Source organism: Pelophylax lessonae (assembly GCF_965119305.1).
Source record: "Pelophylax lessonae genome assembly, chromosome: 2".
Lineage (NCBI taxonomy): Eukaryota > Metazoa > Chordata > Amphibia > Anura > Ranidae > Pelophylax > Pelophylax lessonae.
This window is the reverse complement of record NC_138769.1, coordinates 274800277-274821441: the sequence shown is the minus strand read 5'-3', so window position 1 is coordinate 274821441 and position 21165 is coordinate 274800277. Positions and strand designations below refer to the sequence as shown.

Below are 21165 nucleotides of genomic sequence, written 5' to 3'. Positions count from 1 at the left end.
TCCTGTGTTGTGTTATATATGACCGTCACCTCAGTGTAACATTTGGAATTAATTCAATCAGGAGTTAATGTTAATGAGTAATAAGACTGGCTGTGACACTTTCACAGCCCGCACTGCCTTTGGCCACCACTAGAGGGAGACTCCACTCCAATCCAGCTGGCTGACCACACACAGGCAGATACAAATCTTACATACAATCTGGTGCACTGTAAGGGTTGGGGAGCAGTCTAGCAATAATCACACACTACTAGGATTCCTACAGCTATCCTACAAGCTAGAACCCCGGTGTTAATCACTCTTCCCACTGTCCACACACCCACACACCACAAACGATAGCCTGCCACCACCCAAAAGTTTGTCCGCAGACTGGTCTGCTGGGCCACCACACACACACAGATCTCCGTCTAGTTTACAATCTGCATGCAATCTGCCAACACGCAGTGCAATTGCATACAGATTGTTGCATTTTAGTGCCTAATTGCTTGGTCTAAGCTACATGCCAATCTCTCCAGAGATTTGAGCCCTAGCTTAGTACACAGAAGTCACTTATTAATTTTATAATTTATTATCCCGAAAGTGGGCAGTGCATAAGAAATATATACAAAGCCGAAGGAGTTACAAAAAATACAAAAAAAGACACACAATTGGCAATTTGCTATGAAAATAAAAAGGAATAAAAACAGAAATAAACTTTACTGAAGCTAATCCCTTGGTAGAAGCATGCTGGAAACCGTGTGGGGACTCCCCAGTTTTGAACTGGCTTCATGGAAGAACAATGTCCATATCTCAGGTTCCCCAATTTATTGGAATATGAATGTGGGCTGGACTTTAGCTTTTGACCGGGGGGAGGGGGGTGTCCCTGTCTCAGCCCACAGGATGTGACCAGAGTTGAATTGACCCAGAACAGCGCTGACCGCTGAGTCACCGCTGAGTCATGGATAGGAATTCTGACACCAGCGTATCGGTCTGATCGTGACAGTACCAAACACTGCCTGCCTGTCGCAATCAGGCGCCATATAACAGTTTTGTGCGATTCTACATGCACTACAAATACAGATGTACTTGTAGCCCAACACTTGAACCATCAGAAGGAATTATTTTCATCTCTCTGCCACTAATATTTTAACTTTTATGAGAGATAAAATACATTCCTTAGATCTGATGATACCAATCAAAGCTTGCAGCCTGTTCGGAGCCTCTTATCATCCCCTGCGGATCCTCGTAGCCAAGATGACTAGCAGGCTTTAGGAAGGTGACAATTTTTGTCTTTGAGGTTTCAGGAAGGTGCCAATTTTTGTTTACTTGTATGGGAGACTTTTATTGGCATCTAGGTGTCACCTCTATCCTAGAGACTGGTCCTGTCCTTTTCAAATGCTAATAAAGGACATATGTGTATGACTGATTACTGAATACTACAATTATACTATTTCTACAGATCACTTCAAATCTCGCTAAGGCACAACTACCCTACTCTTACATTTATGTTACAGAGTACTAAACGGAAGATTTTTTTTTTGCATACGGTTATGGAAAAGCTTCCTGGTTGCCTAGCTACGTATCGGATAGTGTAAAACAAAAACAATGGCAGCCAGGCTTTTTCCGGGTTATTTTCGGGTTTCAGATCATGCGTCTTTGTCTATCGATTTTTAGCAATCGCATACTGTACTAATTAAATGTCGTTTGCTAGGCTATCGTACGACAAAAGTTTTTCGTGTTTGCGTGCTTCACGCATGCGCAATGGCAGCGGCAGCACCTATCACTTTATTGGTGGCGGCAGCGACATCACTTGATTCCAGGACAGGTAATATTAAAAGTCAGCTGCTGACTTTTTATTTTTGGAGGGGGCAAAACTCCATATTAAAGGGGTAAAACTTTCCAGGGCTGAAGTGGTTAAAGGGGTATGAAGCCCGAAATCAAATATTTAAAATATTGCAGCTTACCAATCATGAGATGTGGAGGCTGCATGCGTTTTCATTTTTAGGCTTTTTCTTACTCTAATACAGGGGGTGCGTTAGGGCCCTTTCACACGGGCTGTCCGATCAGGTCCGCCTGTCAGTTTTTAACCACTTGCCGACTGCCGCACGACTATTTACGTCGGCAGTCAGCCCCTCACAGGCAGAGCGAGGTAGTACTACGTCGCTAGCCTGTGAGGGTCTAGGGAGCGCGCGCCCGCCCCCGGAGGCGCGCTCCCGAGCGGTCACGGACCCCCCGCGCATTTGACCGGTGGACCCGATGTCCGCCGGTCACTCGGCGATCGTCAGTGCAGAGGGAGAAAGGCAGGCGGCTAATGTAAACAAGCCGCCTGTCATTCTCCCCTGTGTAGAAACAGTGATCATACGGTTCTACTATGTAGGACCGTTGATCACTGTTCCTACACCTCAAGCCACAGCCAATCACAGTTAGAATCACGCCCCTAGGGACACACATAACCCCTCCCTCTCAAAAAAGTTAACCCCTTCACTGCCAGTGTAATTTTACAGTAACAGTCGCAGTACCGCAAAAAAAATCGCAGACCGCCGCCATTACATGTTAAAAAAAACAACAACAAAAATGACAAAAATCTTTCCCTTTGTTTGTAAACGCGATAACTTATGTGCAAACCAATCAAAATACACTTTTTGCGATTTTTTTTTACCAAACTTATATAGCATAAAACAAATTGGCTGAAAATGTTAAAAAATTTTGATTTTTAAATTTTTTTGGGGGGGAATTTCATATAAAAAAATGTGAAAAATATTGTTATTTTTGCAAAATTTACGCTCTTTTTTTGTTTATAGCGCATGATCAAAAAATCGCACGGGTGATCAAATACCACCAAAAGAAAGCTCTGTTTTTGGGAAAAAAAGGACGTCAATTTTGTTTGGGTACAGCGTCGCACGACCGCGCAATTGTCCGTTAAAGTCACACAGTGCCGAATCGCAAAATAGGCCCTGGTCAGGAAGGGGGTAAAATCTTCCGGGGCTTAAGTGGTTAAGGCAGACCTGATCGGACCCTCAATTCACTCCTTTTTTTTTTATATTTCTTTATTAATTTTTCCATTTAAAACATTGAACATTTAATCATTCATTTCAATTCAGGTATATTAATTAGGTCACAGTGTTATTAAAATCACATCAATATTGTGCATTTGCCCTTACTAGACCCTACACCTGATAATTTCTATCTTATCCCTCTTCCCCCCCCCCCTTTTCCTCCCCCCCTTCTCTTATTCACCCTCTCCTAATCCCTGAATCATTCTACATTTCCTCGTTTCCTTAAACTTACTCCAACTTTCCCAAATATCCTCCCATTCTCCTTGTTCTTCTTCTTCTTCTTCCTCCCAGTTTTTCAGAGATTCTAATTTTCTCGTTCTATCCACCCTCCCAATCCAATCCCTACCTTAGGTGGCTTCTTCTTTTTACCAATTTAGGGGTATTAACCCTTTTGCTGCGTTCAGTAAATGAGGGATCAATGTTCTTTTATATTGTTTCACAGACATTATTGTATTATGAAATAAACAAGTCCATGGGTCCTCTGGGATATCTATATTCGTACTTTTTTTTATTAAATCTATCACTTCTCTCCAATATTTTTTAATTTTCGGGCATTCCCACCATATATGTGCCATTGTCCCTTCTACCCTGCATCCTCGCCAACAATATTTTGAGCTCTCCAGTTGGTATCTCCCCACTTTATCAGGGGTATTGTACCATCTGGAGATAAGTTTGTAATTCATTTCCGCTGTATTAATATCAATTGCTGAATTATGTACCAACTTCATACATTTTTCCAATTTAAACCCTTCACCACGTGTACCTAATTCCCTTTCCCATTTCTCTATGAATGGAGGTTCTGTCGGCATCATTCCCGTTATCATGATTTTGTAGATATTCATAATATTATTTCTTATCCTCTCGGAAACACAAGTTTTTCAGCTGACAGTATCTCCATTCATTTACTTTCCAATTCATTTTTTGTTTTAATTCTAAAAAAGTAATCAATTTTCTATTGTACACTATATCTTTTAACCGTGCATCTTCATCTCCAATCCAATTATTGTATCCCTTCTCCTCTCCTGGTGGGAAAAAAATTGTGTCTCGTAATGGTATCAACGGTGAACTATATTTCCAATTTTCTTTTTTATGTGTTATATCCCATATTTTAAGTGCCTGATGTGTAATATTGTGTGTATTTATTGTGTTTATTTCTGTATTGTGGGGGAATCCATATAATTTTTCCTAAATTTGTGCCATTTGTGCTGTTTTCTATTTCTCCCCAACATTTTTCGCTCTCTTTTTTTCCCCATTCCATCACCCTTGTGAGTACTGAAGCTTGGTAGTATCTTTTAAAATCGGGTATCGCTAACCCCCCTTGTAGTTTATTTTTACTTAATACTGCGTATTGTATTCTGGGTTTTTTGTTTTTCCATATAAACCTAGTTATCATTGATTTTAATGTCTTAAAAAACCTGCGGGATAGGGATTGGCATCATTTGAATTTTATACGAAATCTTTGGGAGTATTGCCATTTTAATAATGTTGATTCTTCCTATCCAAGATGGGACCCTTGTTGTTAATTGATTAATTTCTGTTTTTATTTCATTAAGCAGAGATATAAAATTTGCTTTATACATTTTCTCTGGGGAAGATGTTAGTTTGATTCCTTGGTATTTTAATTCATCCTTCCTCCATACAAAAGGGAATGCACTTTTTAATCTCTCCTCCTGTTTTCCCATTTTAATACTCAAGATCTCAGATTTTGATGGATTACTTTTTAAGTTAGATAATTCTCCATATTGTTTCAAAATTTTGATTACATTTGGCAAGGTAATCCTTGGGTTGGAGACGTAGAGCAGCACGTCGTCCGCAAAAGCGGCGACTTTATGCTCTATTCCCCCAACTACCCCCCCCCCCCCCTTTAACATCTGGGCTTCCCCTTATAGTTGATAACAGGGGCTCTAGGGATAGAACAAACAATATTGGCGATAGGGGGAATCCTTGTCTTGTTCCATTATACATTGTAAATGGTTCTGATAGTGTCCCATTTATTTTTACTCTTGCCATGGGGTGACTATAAAGAGTTCTTATCCATGCCATCATTCTAGGGCCTATTGCTAATTCCTCTAGCGTTCTTATCATGAACTTCCAGTTGACCCTGTTGAATGCTTTTTCAGCATCTATCGACAGAATCAAACTTGGGGTCTCGTTTTTTAACATCTTTTTGTAAGATTCTGGTACCTTTGGTACCCTTATTGCCCATTTTCCTTTTCATATTGCGTCCCACCTTTTTAGTTAGGTGGAACGCATATACCTTTAAGCCGGATGACATCATCGCTGAGCGCCGCTCTGAGCGGCTATTTCAATCGCCGGCTTTCTCTCTCACATTGTTCGTTCAATGTTACCGCATGCTCACAAGCCTTGTCTTATGCTGCCGGAGCCTCCAGCTATTCTCTTTACCTGGAACAGACCGGAACCTCGCTACTGATCCCGTATCTCGCTACCGGATCACTCCCTCACTACCGGACCCCTCTACTTACTAACCTTACTAGTGATAAGTACCCCACAGGGGATTCCTCCATAACTAACTTACACTATCTACCTCTGCACATTAAGGACTGTTACTATCTATGCATACTAATTCTATCATCTGCACTGTTACATAGATTGCTAGCTCTTGAGTCTACTACCATCTATCCTTGCACTGGGTTAGTCTATCCTGTATATGTCATCTGCTGTCCTCACCACCTGTTACCATACATGATTACTAACCTATCTGCATTCTACCTATTACCATCTACTACTCTCCTGAACATTACTATCAAGTGCTTATCATTGCTGTCACTGCTCACACCTGTCCCTTCAGCACATCACCTCCATACTGTCATATACATCCCATTACTCCAGAAACATCTTATTAAGTGTGTGTATATCTGTATGCTGAAGCAGACAGGCCCACAGTGATGAGTCTGGAGAGTTGGATCTGGTATTTCAACACATCTCTACATGACTACAGAGTGGAGATTCTGCAGCTGCAAATCCAGCTTACTATAAAAACGCAGGAGCGTTACACTTTTGCATTAGGAGGATTGTTCTTACTGCATTATCTCTTCACTGTCTCCCGGGGATAAATCCCACTTGATCGCTGTGTACCCATTCCCTCATCATTCCTTCCATCCTTTCTGCCAAAATTGTTGTGAACAGTTTTGTATCAGCATTTACGAGTGAAATCGGTCTATAGCTAGAACACAGTACTGGGTCTTTCTCTTCTTTCCGTATGACAGTAATAGATGCTAATAGTGCTTCTTTACTCATCTCAAACTGAGAACCTAGCCCGTTCAGATAGCCCTTTGGGACCAAGAGCTCTCTATATTTCTTAATATAACCCATCAGGCCCTGGGCTCTTACCTGAGGAGGTATTTTTTATTGCTCTTTCTATCTCTTGGTCAGTAATCGGGGCTTCCAAAAGAGCTAGTCTCTCCTCCTCAAAGCTTATCATCCTCGCTTTTTTTAAATATTCTTTAATTATTTCACTTCTAACTAAATCTCCTGTTTGACCTCTCCTCTTACTGCATATAGATTTTCATAGTAGTTCTGGAACTCCTTTGCAATCTCAGTTGTTGAGTGAATTAATTCCCCCTTTTTACTTTTGATCTTATCTATATAGTTCGCTCATTTCTTTTTCTTCAGAATCCTAGCCCGGTTTTTCCCGATTTTGTTACTCTCAAAGTACTTCTCTTTTGCTATTTTATTAAACTCCTGTCTTATTTCTTGTTCTAGCAACTCTTTTAGTTCTTCTCATTTTGCTTGCAGTAAATTAGTTAGTTCTCCATCATGAGTTGTTTTATACTTTTGTTCTAACTCAAAGATCCCTTTTATTAATCTGTCTTTATTTTTAGTTTTTTAGTTTTTCCTTTGTGCTCCTTTAGAGATTAATAGTCCCCGCATATAAGCTTTATGTGCTTCCCATACTACATCTTTTGGTGATTCTTCTATGTCGTTTATTTGGTAATATAATTCCAGCTCTTTCCTTATTTCTTCTCCCCATTTTTTATCTCTTATTAATTCTTCATTAATTTTTCAGGAATTCATATTAGGTTGTTCTCTTTCCATTTCCATCTTAATTGTAACAGGAGTGTGATCTGACCAGGTTCTGATCCCTATATTCGCCTCGCTCACCCTTTCAATCCATCTATGCTCGATCAACATATAATCTATTCTTGAATGCGTCCTGTGTACAGCAGAGAAGCAGGTATAATCCCTTTCTTTTGAATGTAAAATTCTCCATAAGACATTGATGTAATTTTTTTTTTAATCATGTTTATCTGGGAATTTCTGCTTCTCTGTGAACCCGAGGAGCTATCCTTTTTTGGGTCCAGGCATAAGTTGAGGTCACCCCTGGCAGAACAATCCCTCCTTTTCTAAACTCCAATAGTTTCCCCAATATTTTCCTCAGGTAAGCCGCCGGGCTCTCATTAGGGCAATATATATTTACAAGAATGACTTCCTCCTCAAATAACTTGTCCTTCAGAAAGAGAAATCTCCCCTCGGGGTCTGTCATCCTCTTTTCCAAGGTGAACCTCACTCCTCTAGCAACACCGATGGCCACTCCCTTTGACTTTTTCTTTGATGAGTCCGCGTAATACCATGTGGGGTGATCTCGTGAATAAAACGTAATATTTGATGAATGTATAATACGAGTTTCCTGTAAAAATATTATATCTGCTTTTAAGTATTTAATTTCCTTCATCATTTTTTGTCTCTTTATCGGGGAGTTCATCCCTCGAACATTGTATGTAATAAAATTTACTGTTGTCATCTCTTCGCTCTATGTTATCTCTTTCTCTATCTGGAAGAACTGGAGAACTACCAAGGATATTCTGCTTAGATATGTGATGTATTGCTCTTTGGTACTGAATTTTCCCTTCCCTTCTCCCTCCCCCTCCTTCTTCCCCTCCTCCCCCCCAACCTTTCCCCCCTCCCCCCCTTCTTCCCCTCCTCCCCCCCCCTCCTCTCCATCCTCCCATCCCCGCCACCCCTAGCCCTCTAGGCCCTGGGTATCTGGCCTCTTTTTCCCTTGTGGCCAAGCCACTCGATGAACCTCCTCCCCCCTTCAATCGACCTTGCCCCGGGGTCGAGCTCTGACCATGTTCGCCTGTTCCCCCCTTCCTCCCTATTTATGGGACATTGGTTGGTGTGAACCCCCTAGCCTCGGGATCCCGTCCGGTTTCTCCTATTCATTTAATCTCATACCGCCTCCCCCCCTCTTCCCTCCCTCCTCCCCCCTTCATTCACAGTCCACAGTTAGTTCCTTGGTTTCGTTTTCAGTGTCTCGTTGTTCTTGGATATCATCTGCCACTGATCTTCTTCCTCTGCTTCCTCCCCTGACTCCCTTTGATCAGTTCATCCAGGAATCTTCATAATTGGGATGTCTAGGGTGTCCCAGAATTCTTGCATATCCTCTGGGAATCTTAACTTGACTATCTTTACTTCTTTACGAACACCTAGGCATGCTGGGTGGCCCCAAAAATATTGGATATTTTGTTGTTTCAAGACTTCTATTATGGGTTTCAGAATCCGTTTTCTGTTTACTGTTTTCTGTGATAGATCCGAAAACACCTGTAAATCTGAGCTTCCATATTTCAATGGGGGTCTGTCTCTCAGTTTTTCCCAGATCTGTGCTTTCACTTCATACCTGTGGAACCTAACAATCACATCTCTTGTTTTGTCTCTTGAAAAATTCTGTGGTTCCTGATTCTGTGGACTCTTTCAAATTCTATTTTATCTGTAATTGCTTTCCCCATGAGAGGGTTAAAGACACTTTCCAGCATTTCCTCCAGCTTTTCTTCTTTCTCTATCTCTGGCAAGCCTCTAATTCTCAGATTGTTTCTTCAATTTCTATTCTCCTGGACTTCTATCTTATATAAGATGTTTCTCTGTTCTATTTGTGTCCTCCTCATTTGATCTTTCAACTTTTTTATCGCTTTTCCGTGAGTATCTGTTTTTTTTTTTTGTCTCTTCTACTCTTGTCAGAATTTGGGCCAGGTCACCCTGAATTGTGGCCGTCTCCTTTTTAATTGATCGCTCTAAATTCGCAAACATTTCCAAGATTTCTGTTTTAGTTGGTAATTGATCTTTAGCCCTTAAATCTCCCTCCTTCACCATTTCCGTATCTCCACTCATCTGTACACTGTCCTTAGACAGGTCCAGACTCTCGTCCCCACTTGTGCCTAAAGGCTTTTGGGTTTTGGATTTCTTGCTTCCCTCACTCTCTTGCTTTGTTTTTGCGCTTGGTTGTCTTTCAGAGCTTTTACCACCCCCCTCTGTTGTCATGTATTTTTTAATAGTCGCGGGACTGGCGCAAATTTTTGGCAGGTTTTCCTGTCCCCTCTTTTGACTGTTTATTTTTCATTATTGAGGGTGTGTTGAGGATATATTCTTGAAATGGGACACTCCTAGTCCACTTACGATTAATTTATAGCAGGGGTTTAACTGACTGTACTGCGGCAAAGTTGCTCAATTCCGTCCAGCGACGTAGTCCCGCAAAAAAAAACGCAGATCGCTGCCATTACGCTAAGTTAGTAAACGCAATAACTTTTGCGCAAACCAATCAAAATACTCTTATTGTGATTTTTTTTTTTACCAAACATAGGTAACAGAAAACAAATTGGCCAAAAATTTAAAAAAATTTAGATTTTTACATTTTTTTGGGGAGGAATTTCATATAAAAAAATGTTAAAAATATTGTTATTTTTTCAAAATAAACGCTATTTTTTTGTTTATAGCGCAAAAAGTAAAAATCGCACAGGTGATCAAATACCACCAAAAGAAAGCTCTGTTTGTGGGAAAAAAGGACGTAATTTTCAGTTGGGTACGGGGTCGCACGACCGCGCAATTGTTAGTTAAAGTCGCACAGCGCCGAATCGCAAAAAGTGGCCTGGACGTAAGACAGCAAAATCCTCCGGTGGTAAAGTGGTTAAATCACATCTGCCCCTCTCCTCAGTTGCAATCAATCTCGATGGCACACACTCCTTTTTTTTAGAGGGTCCCACCACTATTCATTATAGGAAAAAGTATATCACAAACAAAACACACAAGTGTTTACACCAAGGATACTGTGACAGAAAGTCAGGTAAATCTGTGGGTGTTGTCACAGACGGGAGATACATTTCTGCCTTGTTTAGACAATTCACCAATTACTATCAGGTGCCGGCTGCGGAGGTAGCCAGAAAGGTGTCTTGGGGCGTCTACCTTCACAACACAGGAACCTACCTATGGAGTCTGTCACAACCTACTGCTGGGCAGACACTGCTGGTCATACAGCAGTACCCCAATAGTCTATTTGTTTTTCTTTTCACACAGAAAAAGTCAACACCACCTCACCTTCAGAAGTCTTTCTCAGCTCACTGCTCTCCTTAATGCAAAAAGCCTCAGGATGCAGCAATCAGTAGTCATCCTCTGGATAACTTATAGAGGACTTCATTCTGAATAGCTGAAGCTTTCCAACGTCCTTAAACCTTTCTGGCTACCTCCGCAGCCGACACCTGATAGTAATTGGTGACCAGACCAGGTCTTTAGCCTTCCAGGTATGGGCCTCAACTCTTCTTGTTTTGTTACCTCACAGTTCGTAGAGACAGCAGAAAAGAGTTTTTTTTTTCCAATGGAAAGTTTTTTTTTGGTTTTCCAGGTCTAAGTTAATGAGTTTATTATTCTCAGAGCATACACTGAATAGTTATAAAGGGGGGGCTTTCACCCTCTCACCTCCTTATTTGGATTAGACTGTATTTGGGGTTTTCATGTACCTCAGACTCACTTGCCGAGTCCTCTCCTCCATGCAGCCGAACGCCAGCGGTCTTGCTGCGGTCTCACAGTTGGGCGCACACCTCCCGATGTCACTCAGTGTCTCCGCCTCCTGGCTTCCCGTGACCCGGGTCCCAGGGCTCTGCTTCCCCCCGGATGTCCTAACGGCGTTTGATCGGTAGTATGAAGGCAGGCAGAGCTGCGGCTTCAGATCCCGAGGGTGAGGTAATGTAGAGGGGGGTTGAGGTGCATCGGGTGGCTAGCTGCACCTATCCATAGGTGGATTACTTTCTCCTTCTACCATATCCCGGACGAGCTCTCCCCTGGGCTTAGCAGGTGCTCACGTCAGACGCCATTGCCAGGCTCCTCCCCCCTGTTGGTGTCTATCCTGCACTTCCTGGCCGGCAGTTCTGTGGCTTCTCTGTGGCGGTGGCCCCTCAATTCACTCCTATGTAGTGGTGGATATCAGCGGTGACATGTCCACTGGCATCCACCGCTATCCGATCCGATCCTGTCCGGCAAATCCAGACTGATGGTGGTCCTATTTTCCATCCGTATGGTGGATTTGATTGAATAGGATTGGATCAAAACATACAGGCGGTCTGTTTTTACCCGATCTCCCCAGAGAGGAGAGCGGGACTGTGTCCATTTCTGGTCTGCACAGTGAGCGAAGATGGACCTGTCATCCACTTGCTCAGGCAGGATCAGCAAAGCGATCCCCCGCTGAGCAAGTGGATCCCACAAAACGGAGGCTCCCATGTAAAAGGGCCCTTACTGGCCAGAGCACCAGGTGAAAATGAAAGCGAGCCCAAAAAAGAAAACTAATACAGCTATCACATCTAAGAATTACGTAATTACATAGTTAGTCAGGTTGAAAAGACACAAGTCTATCTTGCTCAACCAATAAAAAAACAAAAAAAACAAAAAAGAAAACACAACCATACAATCCCATATACTGTACATAAATCTATACCCACAGTTGATCCAGAGGAAGGCGAAAAACCCCAGAAAAGCATGATCCAATTTGCTACAGCAGGGGAAAAAACTCCTTCCTGATCCCCCGAAAGGCAATCGGATATTCCCTGGATCAACTTTACCTATAAATGTTAGTATTCAGTTATATTATGTACACATAGTAAAGAATCCAGGTCTTTTTTTAAAGCAGTCTACTGAGCTGGCCAGAACCACCTCTGGAGGGAGTCTATTCCACATTTTCACAGCTCTTACTGTGAAGAAAATGAAAATAAACCACTAGCACCAGAAAGATTATCAATGTAAAAAGAAATTGGAGAAAAAAATAATTTTTAAATATTAAAATAATTGTATGTGTTAAGGGACAGCTGCTGTAGACAAAGACTTATAAGATGATAAGAAAAGCATGCCTAATTCATGCTACCAACAGCGCTTGCACCATAAGAAAAGCATGCCTAATTCATGCTACCAACAGCGCTTGCACCATCATTATTAATGTGAATAACAATGTATATTGGTCTAGTATAAACCTTACACATAAATAGTACAGTGAATCTCTATGCAAAAAAATATAATTCCTAAAGGAAGAAAAACGGAAAATTCCTATCAAATACTTACCGTAATTTTCCTTTCCTGATAGTCTCCATGGCAGCCTACGTGTGGGTTAACCCCGCCTCCACTCCAAGGGTATAGGACCCCCCTCCCATAAATTTCAGCTCTCAGGTACAGCAGGTGTTCCATATCTTAGCCGAATCCAAGACGAGAGGGTGGGAACTCCGGCTGCCATGGAGACTATCAGGAAAGGAAAATTACGGTAAGAATTTGATAGGAATTTTCCGTTTTCCTGTCAGTCTCCATGGCAGCCTATGTGTGGGAAATAACTAGCTCATGCCACACGGGTGGGAATGCTTTAGCAAAGAAACTCATGCTATTTGCATACAAAACAGTCAAACCAAAATTAACTGAAGACAGAGAAGCAGGCTCCACACAATAGTGGGTCATGAAAGTATTGACCGAAGACCATGAAGCCGCTCTGCAGATCACATTTGGAGCCACGTGCCGTGAGGCCGCCCAGGACGTAGAAATACTCCTTGTAGAGTGCGCCGTCACCGCCTCTGGAGAAGCCAGACCCTCAGCTCTATAGGCTTGTTGGATAGCTGCCACTATCCATGATGCACCTCTGTTCTTCCCCCAGAACAGGATAAAGAGGTTGTCAGACTGCCTGAATGGTGCAGTTGCTTGGAGATAGACTTTTAAGGATTCTCCTACATCCAACGGATGAGGATTAGACTCATCAGAAGACCGAAAAGTAGGCAAGACGATCTCCTGGTTCTGATGAAACACCGAGGTGACTTTCGGGTTTGAATTCAGCATGGGTATCAGCACTACCTGATCTGGGAAGAAAGTCAGGAATGGTTCTCTACAGCCGAGGGAACTTAATTCAGAGACCCTTTTAGCCGAAGTGATGGCTACCAGGAAGACAGTCCGGATGGTCAGATCCTTGATAGAAGAAGAGGATTCTATGCCTGTTTTTGAGAAGGCATTTAGGACAAGAGGAAGGTCCCATTTTGGAAACCTAGGTTTTCTTTGAGGATTGAGCCTGGCTGCTCCTTTAAAGAACTGTTGAATAAGTGGGTGCTGAGCCCACATGATCCCAGAGAAGGCAGACAATGCCGAAACTTGGACTCTTAGAGTTGCCACTGAAAGGGGCATATCTAGGCCAGCCTGAAGAAAACTTAGTATTTCTTGAATCCCAGGAACTGAGGAAGACATACCTTCTGGATATGCAGACTTCATGAATCTCGACCAGATTCTGCAGTATACCTTATTTGTACTTGGTAGTCTAGCATTCATTAAGGTGGAAATGGCTGTAGATGGGCAGCCGAGCGATTCCAACCTTTCCCTCTCAAGAACCAGACCGTCAACCGGAGTATTGCAGGACAGGGGTGTACTGATGTTCCCTGTAGAAGCAAGTCTGGTCTGAGGGGAAGAGGGACTGGGTCCCAGTAACTTAGCTGTAGGAGCAGCGGAAACCGTGGCCTGTTTGGCCAGAAAGGTGCCACCATCACTATCTCTACGTCTTCCGTTTGAAGTCTCTGCAGAAATTTGAGAATGATGGGTACTGGAGGAAAGGCATATGCCCTGCTGAACTCCCACCTGTCGGTAAGTGCATCTGTCCCGTAGGCTTGATGGCATCTGCCTCTCGTAACATACTTCTCCAACTTGTGGTTGCAAGGAGAGGCGAACAGGTCAACTTCGGGAGATACTCCCAACGACAGGATCCATTTGAACGACTCCACATGGAGAGACCACTGGTTGTGGTTCAACTGGACCCTGGACAGAAAATCTGCTTGAACATTCTGTGAACCTGGAATGTAGACTGCTGAGATATCGACTAGATGAGCCTGAGCCCAAGACAAAATTGGGTCTAATTCTCGTAGTAGAGAGAGACTCCGTGTCCCACCTTGTCTCTTCACATAAGACACTGCCGTGGTGTTGTCCATCCGAATCATTACAGATTTCCCTTCCACCAGGTGTTGAAAGGATCGAAGAGCCTGATAGGCTGCCCAGAGCTCCAGTATATTGGAGACTGGCGTGTGTCTCTGAGAAGACCACTTTCCTTGGGTCATTTCCGACAGACAGTGAGCCCCCCAACCTAAGTTGCTGGTGTCTGTTGTGATTATGGTCCATGAGACTGGAATCAGAGAGTGGCAGTTGAGCAGATTCTTGCGTTGCAGCCACCAAAGAAGACTGAGTCTCATGCTGGAGGAGATATGAATGTATTGCTTCCCCTCTTCCGGGTTCCACTGTTGTAGTAACCCTTTCTGGAAGGGCCTCATACGCCAAAGAGCCCATTTGACCATCGGAGCCGTGGACACCATGGTGCCAATAATTTTGAGGCATGGAGAAGCTTTCAGCCGAGGGGAAGAAAGAACTGGAAGGATTCTCTCCCTCACCACCGGTATCTTCTCTAATGGGAGAGAGATTGAATTCTCGATGGTGTCGAATTGCGCCCCGAGATAGACTAGGCGCTGAGTGGGCTCCAGCTGACTCTTTTGTAGGTTTAACAGCCAGCCAAATTCTTTGAGGGTCGATATGACCTGATCTCTGTGTGCCAATAACTGATCTTTCTCTTGAGACAGCAGCAGAAGATCATCTAAGTAATGATGTAGACGTATTCCTTTTAATCTTATGAGGGCCACTACAGCCAGGAGAACTTTGGAGAACACTCTGGGCGAGGTAGAGAGGCCGAAAGGTAGACAAATGAATTGAAGATGTCGGTTCAGAACACAGGACCGGAGATATTTGTGAAAGTCGACTGCCACAGGTACATGAAAGTACGCATCTTTCAGATCTATTGAGGCGAGCCAGTCTCCTGGCAGTACTGCCTTCTGAATGGTGGAGAGTGTTTCCATCTTGAATTTTTCGTTCTTTATGAACTTGTTCAGGTATGTGAGGTCTATAATGGGCCTCCAAGCTCCGTTCTTCTTCTGGACTAAGAAGAGGGGTGAATAAACACCTTGAAATTGTTCCTGCTCCTTGAGCCACCAAAGCGTCTACATAGGCGAGCAAGACTTCTCTTCTCTCTTCTAGACAGGGCAAGTGAGTTGGAATGAACCGTGGAACCGGATCTGCCAGAAATGACCATTTGTGGCCTATAGAGACCGTCCTGACGGTCCAAAAGTCCGTGATTGAGGCCGTCCAGACACGCTGAAAATGGAGAAGACGTGCCCCCACCTGGCATGTCTGAACGGGCCCAATCTCAAAAAGATTTAGTAGATTCTTGTCCAGCAGGCGCTGGATTTTTGGATGATCTTCGAGAAGAAGATTGGCCTCCTCTCCAATTTCTCCGAAAGTCTCCAGTAGGTTTGTAAGAGCGGGCATCTCTTGATCTCTCAGTGTATTGCCTTCTAGTTTGAGGCTTCTTCTGGCCAAATAGGCGTTTATCCTGCGGAAGGAAACCTGACTTTCCGCCAGTGGCCTTTGCAATGGCGCAGTCCAATTTATTCCCGAAAAGGGAATTACCCTCGAAGGGGATCTTACACCATGCCTGCTTAGAGGCTGGATCAGCAAGCCAGGGGCGGAGCCACAAGGCCTTTTTTGCCGTCACTGAAGATAACATTGATCTGGACAAAAGGCGCAGAACATCAATAGATGCTTCTCCTAGAAACACTGAAGCCAACTTGAGTTCTTGAATAGGAGAGCTCTGAACAGCTTCTTCCGAGATGCTTCTAAGTCTAGTCTCAATATCAGACACCCAAACTTCCATGGCTTTAGACATCGTCGCTAATGCCATAACAGGCTTGCAGGCCGCTCCGGCCGTAACATAGATCCTCTTCAGGTCTAGGTTTATTTTCCTGTCCAAGGGATCTCTGAAGGAAACCGCATCATCCAGGGGCAGAGTAACATGCTTTGCTAATCTTGTTACTGCAGCATCCACAAGGGGAGCAGACTCTAGACGGGCGACATCTTCAGGTTTGAAGGGATATAATTTCCCAAGTTTGGAAGATAGGGAAGACTTACTATCCCCCTTACTCCATTCTTCAGTAATCACCTCTTGTAATTCAGAGAGGAAAGGGAAGTTAACACGCTCCTTGCCGAGGTGCTTGAAGAACTTCCGCTGCTTTTTCTGGGGAGACACAGGATCCTCCCATTTTAGAGCTTCCTTAATGGCTCTGATCAGGGGTGAAACCAGGGCAAACTCAAAGCCGCCTACTGCCCCATCTTCTTCCGAATCACTGTCAGATGATTTTGCAGAAGTAATGCACGGTTGAGAGGGGCCTTGATCTTCCGGCGCTTCAGCTGGAGAACTAGACGTAGTGGGAACAAGTGCTGGGACCGCACCCCATTCTTTCAGGGACTGTTGCACTATCCTCTTTACCAGGGATTCCAATCTATGGTCCTCGGGCTCCCTCTCACCGGCTGCCTGAGCAAAACATGGCTCACATAGGGACTTGTCCCCTGGGACATGCGCCCCACAACCCCAACAGGCTCTCTGGTATGTGCGGTGACTCGGACGTTGTTTATGGTGTCTGGGGGAGGAATTAGAGCGTCTCCCCTGCTGCCTACTCCCTGATGGAGATTCATGGCGCTTTGAACTGGAGGATGAACTCCCATGAGGTCTGACAGGATCTCTTTCTTGGGATAAACCAGGCCTGGAAGAGCTGATGGAAAAAGAGAAAGTCGGGGAGACACTGGATTTAGCCATGAAACAGGGACCAGCTAGCCCTCCCCCGCCCCCCCCCCCCCTGAAAATGCCAGCACCCACCTGTTATGAGAGGGCTGGCCACAGGAGGGCGGTGACGCAGGATCCATACTTCAGGCCAACAACCAGACTGATAAAGAAAAGGTAATACACATCAGACACCAAGATAATATAGTGATACAGTGTGAGGTAGCAATCCATCCCCCCCCCCCTCTGCAGTCAAGCATCCATTGCACATACCTGTGGCAAGGAATCCAGAGACACAGGGAAGCTGCCGCAACGCCCACAGTACTTCCTGAAATACAGGGAAACCGACAGCTGCTTAAATCCCCCGCCGGAATGATGTCATCGGTGATGCGGCCGCGATCGCTAGTGCGCATGCGCGAACCAAGCCTCGGCTTAGTTCGCGACGCACTGCGCATGTGCGGGACTACGAAACGTCCACCGATTGGCCGCAGGAAGCAGAGGAGGAAGAGGAAGGGTTGCTGGAACGCAGGAAGCATTCCAGCGCCATTGGGGCCATAACAAACGCCGCACAGCGATAGAGATAGACACAAACAAAGTGTACATAAATCACAAATACCGCTGCCATGAAGAGCTGTAATGAGAACCTTCAGACCCTGTCAGAAAATGCCGGCCAAGCTTCAGTCAACCGCAGAGAGCAGGGGAATTTTAAATGTCACTCATCCGCCCGTGGCTGGGCCCTGGACATGCAGACACCATCCAAAGTATCCCGAGGTAAGCCGGACAAAGTAAGACATCAGAATTGTAGGTCCTTGGAGGAGGACAAAAAAGGAACACCTGCTGTACTTGAGAGCTGAAATTTATGGGAGGGGGGTCCTATACCCTTGGAGTGGAGGCGGGGTTAACCCACACGTAGGCTGCCATGGAGACTGACAGGAAATAAATATTCCTCATGCATATACCCAATCAACATAAAAAAAAGAAATCTGGCCAGCAAGCGTGTGCAGGCCTTAGCTCTGCACTGGGTCGGCCGTGTCATAGTCCCGCTGGACGGGGACTGGCCCCACGAGTTAAACGCCTTGCCAGGCCGCACACGACAGGGTCTAGGCTGATGTCGTAGCGTTCCTATTTGGCCGACAGCCCCCCTACTCTGGTGGCGTGGGGTCCTGGCATGACATGGCGCCCACCTGTGTTCCCGGTATGGTGAGTAAACGTTCCCCCCCATTTTGGGGTGGACGTGGACCCTCTCTCTGGGATGGTCGGACCCTCACACTCCAGGGTTCCCTCTGTCCTGTTGTGACCCCCCCCCCCCCTCCTATGTGGGGGACTGTTCAGGCCTACCTGAGGCTGGGGCCTAGTGTGCAGGCTGCATGGGGGGCAGAGGGGTGCGCCGTTCGCGGTGCTCGGTCAATGGGCTGGGATGCCTCGATCGGGCCCTCCGGGGCTGGATAGTGCAGTAAGGCTTGGGGGGGGGGTCTCCCTGGGGGGTCCTGTTTCCATGCTGGTCGCGCGGGGCCGCCATTTTGTTGTAGCCTTGTCTGCATTTGTGGCAGCGGCCATCTTGGGGGGGGTGGTTTTCGACCATTTTGCAGTGGATTTTATACTAGGAAAGCCCATGGGTGTGCCTGGAGGTGTTTTTTTCGGGGGAGGAGCCCCTCTCTTCAGCCCGGGAAGCTTCTGGCTCAGATTTCCTTTCATGCGTCACCGCTGACACGTGCAGACCTCCTAGAAGTTTGCTGCATTCCAAGGACAGTGAGTTGCTGGGGGCTTATACTCTCTCTCTCTCTCTCCGGGGGTTCGTAGCGTGGGCCTGACCTCCGGGGGCACTGTAGCACTGTGGGGACGTTCCCTTTTCATACACTAAAAAAAAGAAAAAAAAATTCTGTCATTTTTCTCAAAGTTTGCTGGGGGGTCCTATTGGTGCAACATGTACCCCTCAGACCATGTGTCCCCACCTGATCATTACAAGTAATAGTGGCGATCTGCGATTTTTTTGTGGGACTGCGACATTGCGGCGGACAGATCAGACCCCTAACTGACATCTTTGACACTTTTGGGGTACCAGTGACATTACTACAGTAATCAGTGCTAAAAATATGCACTGTTACTGTAATAATGCCATTGGCAGGGAAGGGGTTAATACTATTAGTGATCAAGGGGTTAAATGTAAGCCTAGGGGAGGGATTACTGTGGGGGGGTTGGGCTTGTGAGATCATCACAGAGACATGTGATCCTATATAGCAGGATCACATAGCCTCTGTGATCACTTCAGGGAGAATGACAGACGGCTGTGTATATATCAACAGTCCATCCTTCTCTGTCAGCGGGGGGAGATCGTGAGTGGCCGGCGGCCATCAGAGCCACCTGTCACAGGCACTGGTTCCCCAGCTGATGAGCAGGGGCGGAAGCGCTCTGCCGGTGGCGCGCGCTCGCCCCCTAGAGTCTCCTGAGCGAGCGACGTAGTACTACGTCGGTTTGCCCAGGAGTGGCCGCCTGCCACAGTAAATCCGCAGTGGGCAGTCGTCAAGTGATTAAACGGTCCTGGAAGCTTTTGTGTCCCGGGGGGAGGTGGCCTTTAGAGAGCGGGGTGCGCAGAAACACCCTCCTCCTACCCCTGCCTCCTCTGATGTCTTGGACTCTGAGTCTGACCCAGCCACCGCAGACGCGGGTACCCTGGCGGGGTAGGATCTCCTCTGATAGTGAGGATGAGCTTTCTGCCTGATACGAGTGGACGCACTGGTTGTTTCGGTGCACAAAACCCTAAAATTGAAGGATGCGGCTGGCGGCACCCAAAAGCCTCCGAGGGTGGAAAAGTCTTTTCCCTTCCCCACTTATTTTGCTGGCCTGCTTGCCGAAGAATGGGAGCCGCGGACACGTTCTCCCGGGGTGTCTAGGCGGTTTACCAGGCGCTACCCATTTGAGGAGTCTCTGGTGAATTTGGGGAACAGATGGTGCAGGCGCTGCAGTATGCTTGCAATGCTGCACTGGACATTGCTTCCCTTTTGGGTCGTCTTTTGTTTTCGGTGGTGGTCATGAGCGGTATGCTCTGGCTGAAGTGTTGGTCTGCATATCAGGTTTCTAAGAAGGCCTTGACGGAACTCCCCTTTCAGGAAGACCGTCTGTTTGGGCTACCCTGGACGACATTATTAAAGGTGTTATGGGGGGTAAGAGTACCTTTCTCTGGAAGGCTTCCAGGGGTAGGGACTCTCGCCGTAGGCAAGGTCCGTCCTTTTCGGCTCACAGAAAGTATTCTCGTCCCTCTGAGGCAGCCGATAAGGCTAAGCCCTTCAAGGCTCCCTTAGGTGCTTCCAAGCTTCCCTGGTCTGGGAAACAGAAGTCCACTTCCGCCAGACCTGCGGACAAGGCCCAATTGGCCTGAAGGCGCGGCCTCACCCGGATCCCAGACAAATGGGTCTGGGAGGTTATGTAGTCTGGATACAAGATCGAGTTTCGATCCGCTCCTCCGGTCAGGTTTTTCCCTTCCAATGTCCGTCTATCCCCAGATCGCTCGCGAACGCTCTATGGGGCAGTGCAGGACTTGCTACAGCAAGGCGTGATAGTGTCTGTTCCACACGCGGTTTTATTCCAACCTGTTCACGGTTCCCAAGAAGGAGGGCAAGGTGCAGCCGATCTTGGACCTAAAGGCTCTGAATGTGTTCGTGCGCGCTCAAAAGTTCAAGATGGGAACTATTCGCATGGGGGTGGCCTCCCTACATCAGGGGGACTTCCTGGCCTCAATAGACATCAAGGATGCCTTCCTTCACATTCCAATCTGTGCTGCTCACCAATGGTTTCTCCATTTTGCCGTGGGAGAAGATCACTGTCAGTTTGTGGTGTTACCCTTTGGTCTCGCCTCCGCTCCTCGGGTCTTCCCAAAGGTGTTGGCCCCAGTCCTGGCACTGTTGTGACATCGGGAAATACCGGTCCTGGGCTACTTGGACGATCTGATTCTCCGTGCGGAGTCCCCTGCCTTGCTGATGGAAAATTTGGGGGTCACCATGAGTACTCTGGAGGAGTTTGGTTGGGTCGTGAACCTTCAAAAGTCGTCTCTGACCCCTTCCATGAGACTGGTCTATCTGGGCCTGACCTTGGACTCTGCCAGGGTGTTTCTTCCTCCGGAAAAACTCCAGAAGATCTAGTCAGCGGTTTGTTTGTTGATGTCCAACGACTGGCTGTCCCTTCGGACCTGTATGAGAGTACTGGGACTGATGGTGTCCTCCTTCGAAGCGGTCCCATTCACTCAGTTCC

The 21165-nt window shown here is 45.9% G+C and overlaps 1 protein-coding gene across 1 annotated transcript in view; it reads left to right on the top strand.

The window, feature by feature from the left end:
* The window catches only part of CTSE (cathepsin E), a 277214-nt gene that overhangs the window by 233147 nt on the left and 22902 nt on the right, over positions 1–21165 (top strand). The gene's annotated exons all lie outside the window — the stretch shown is intronic.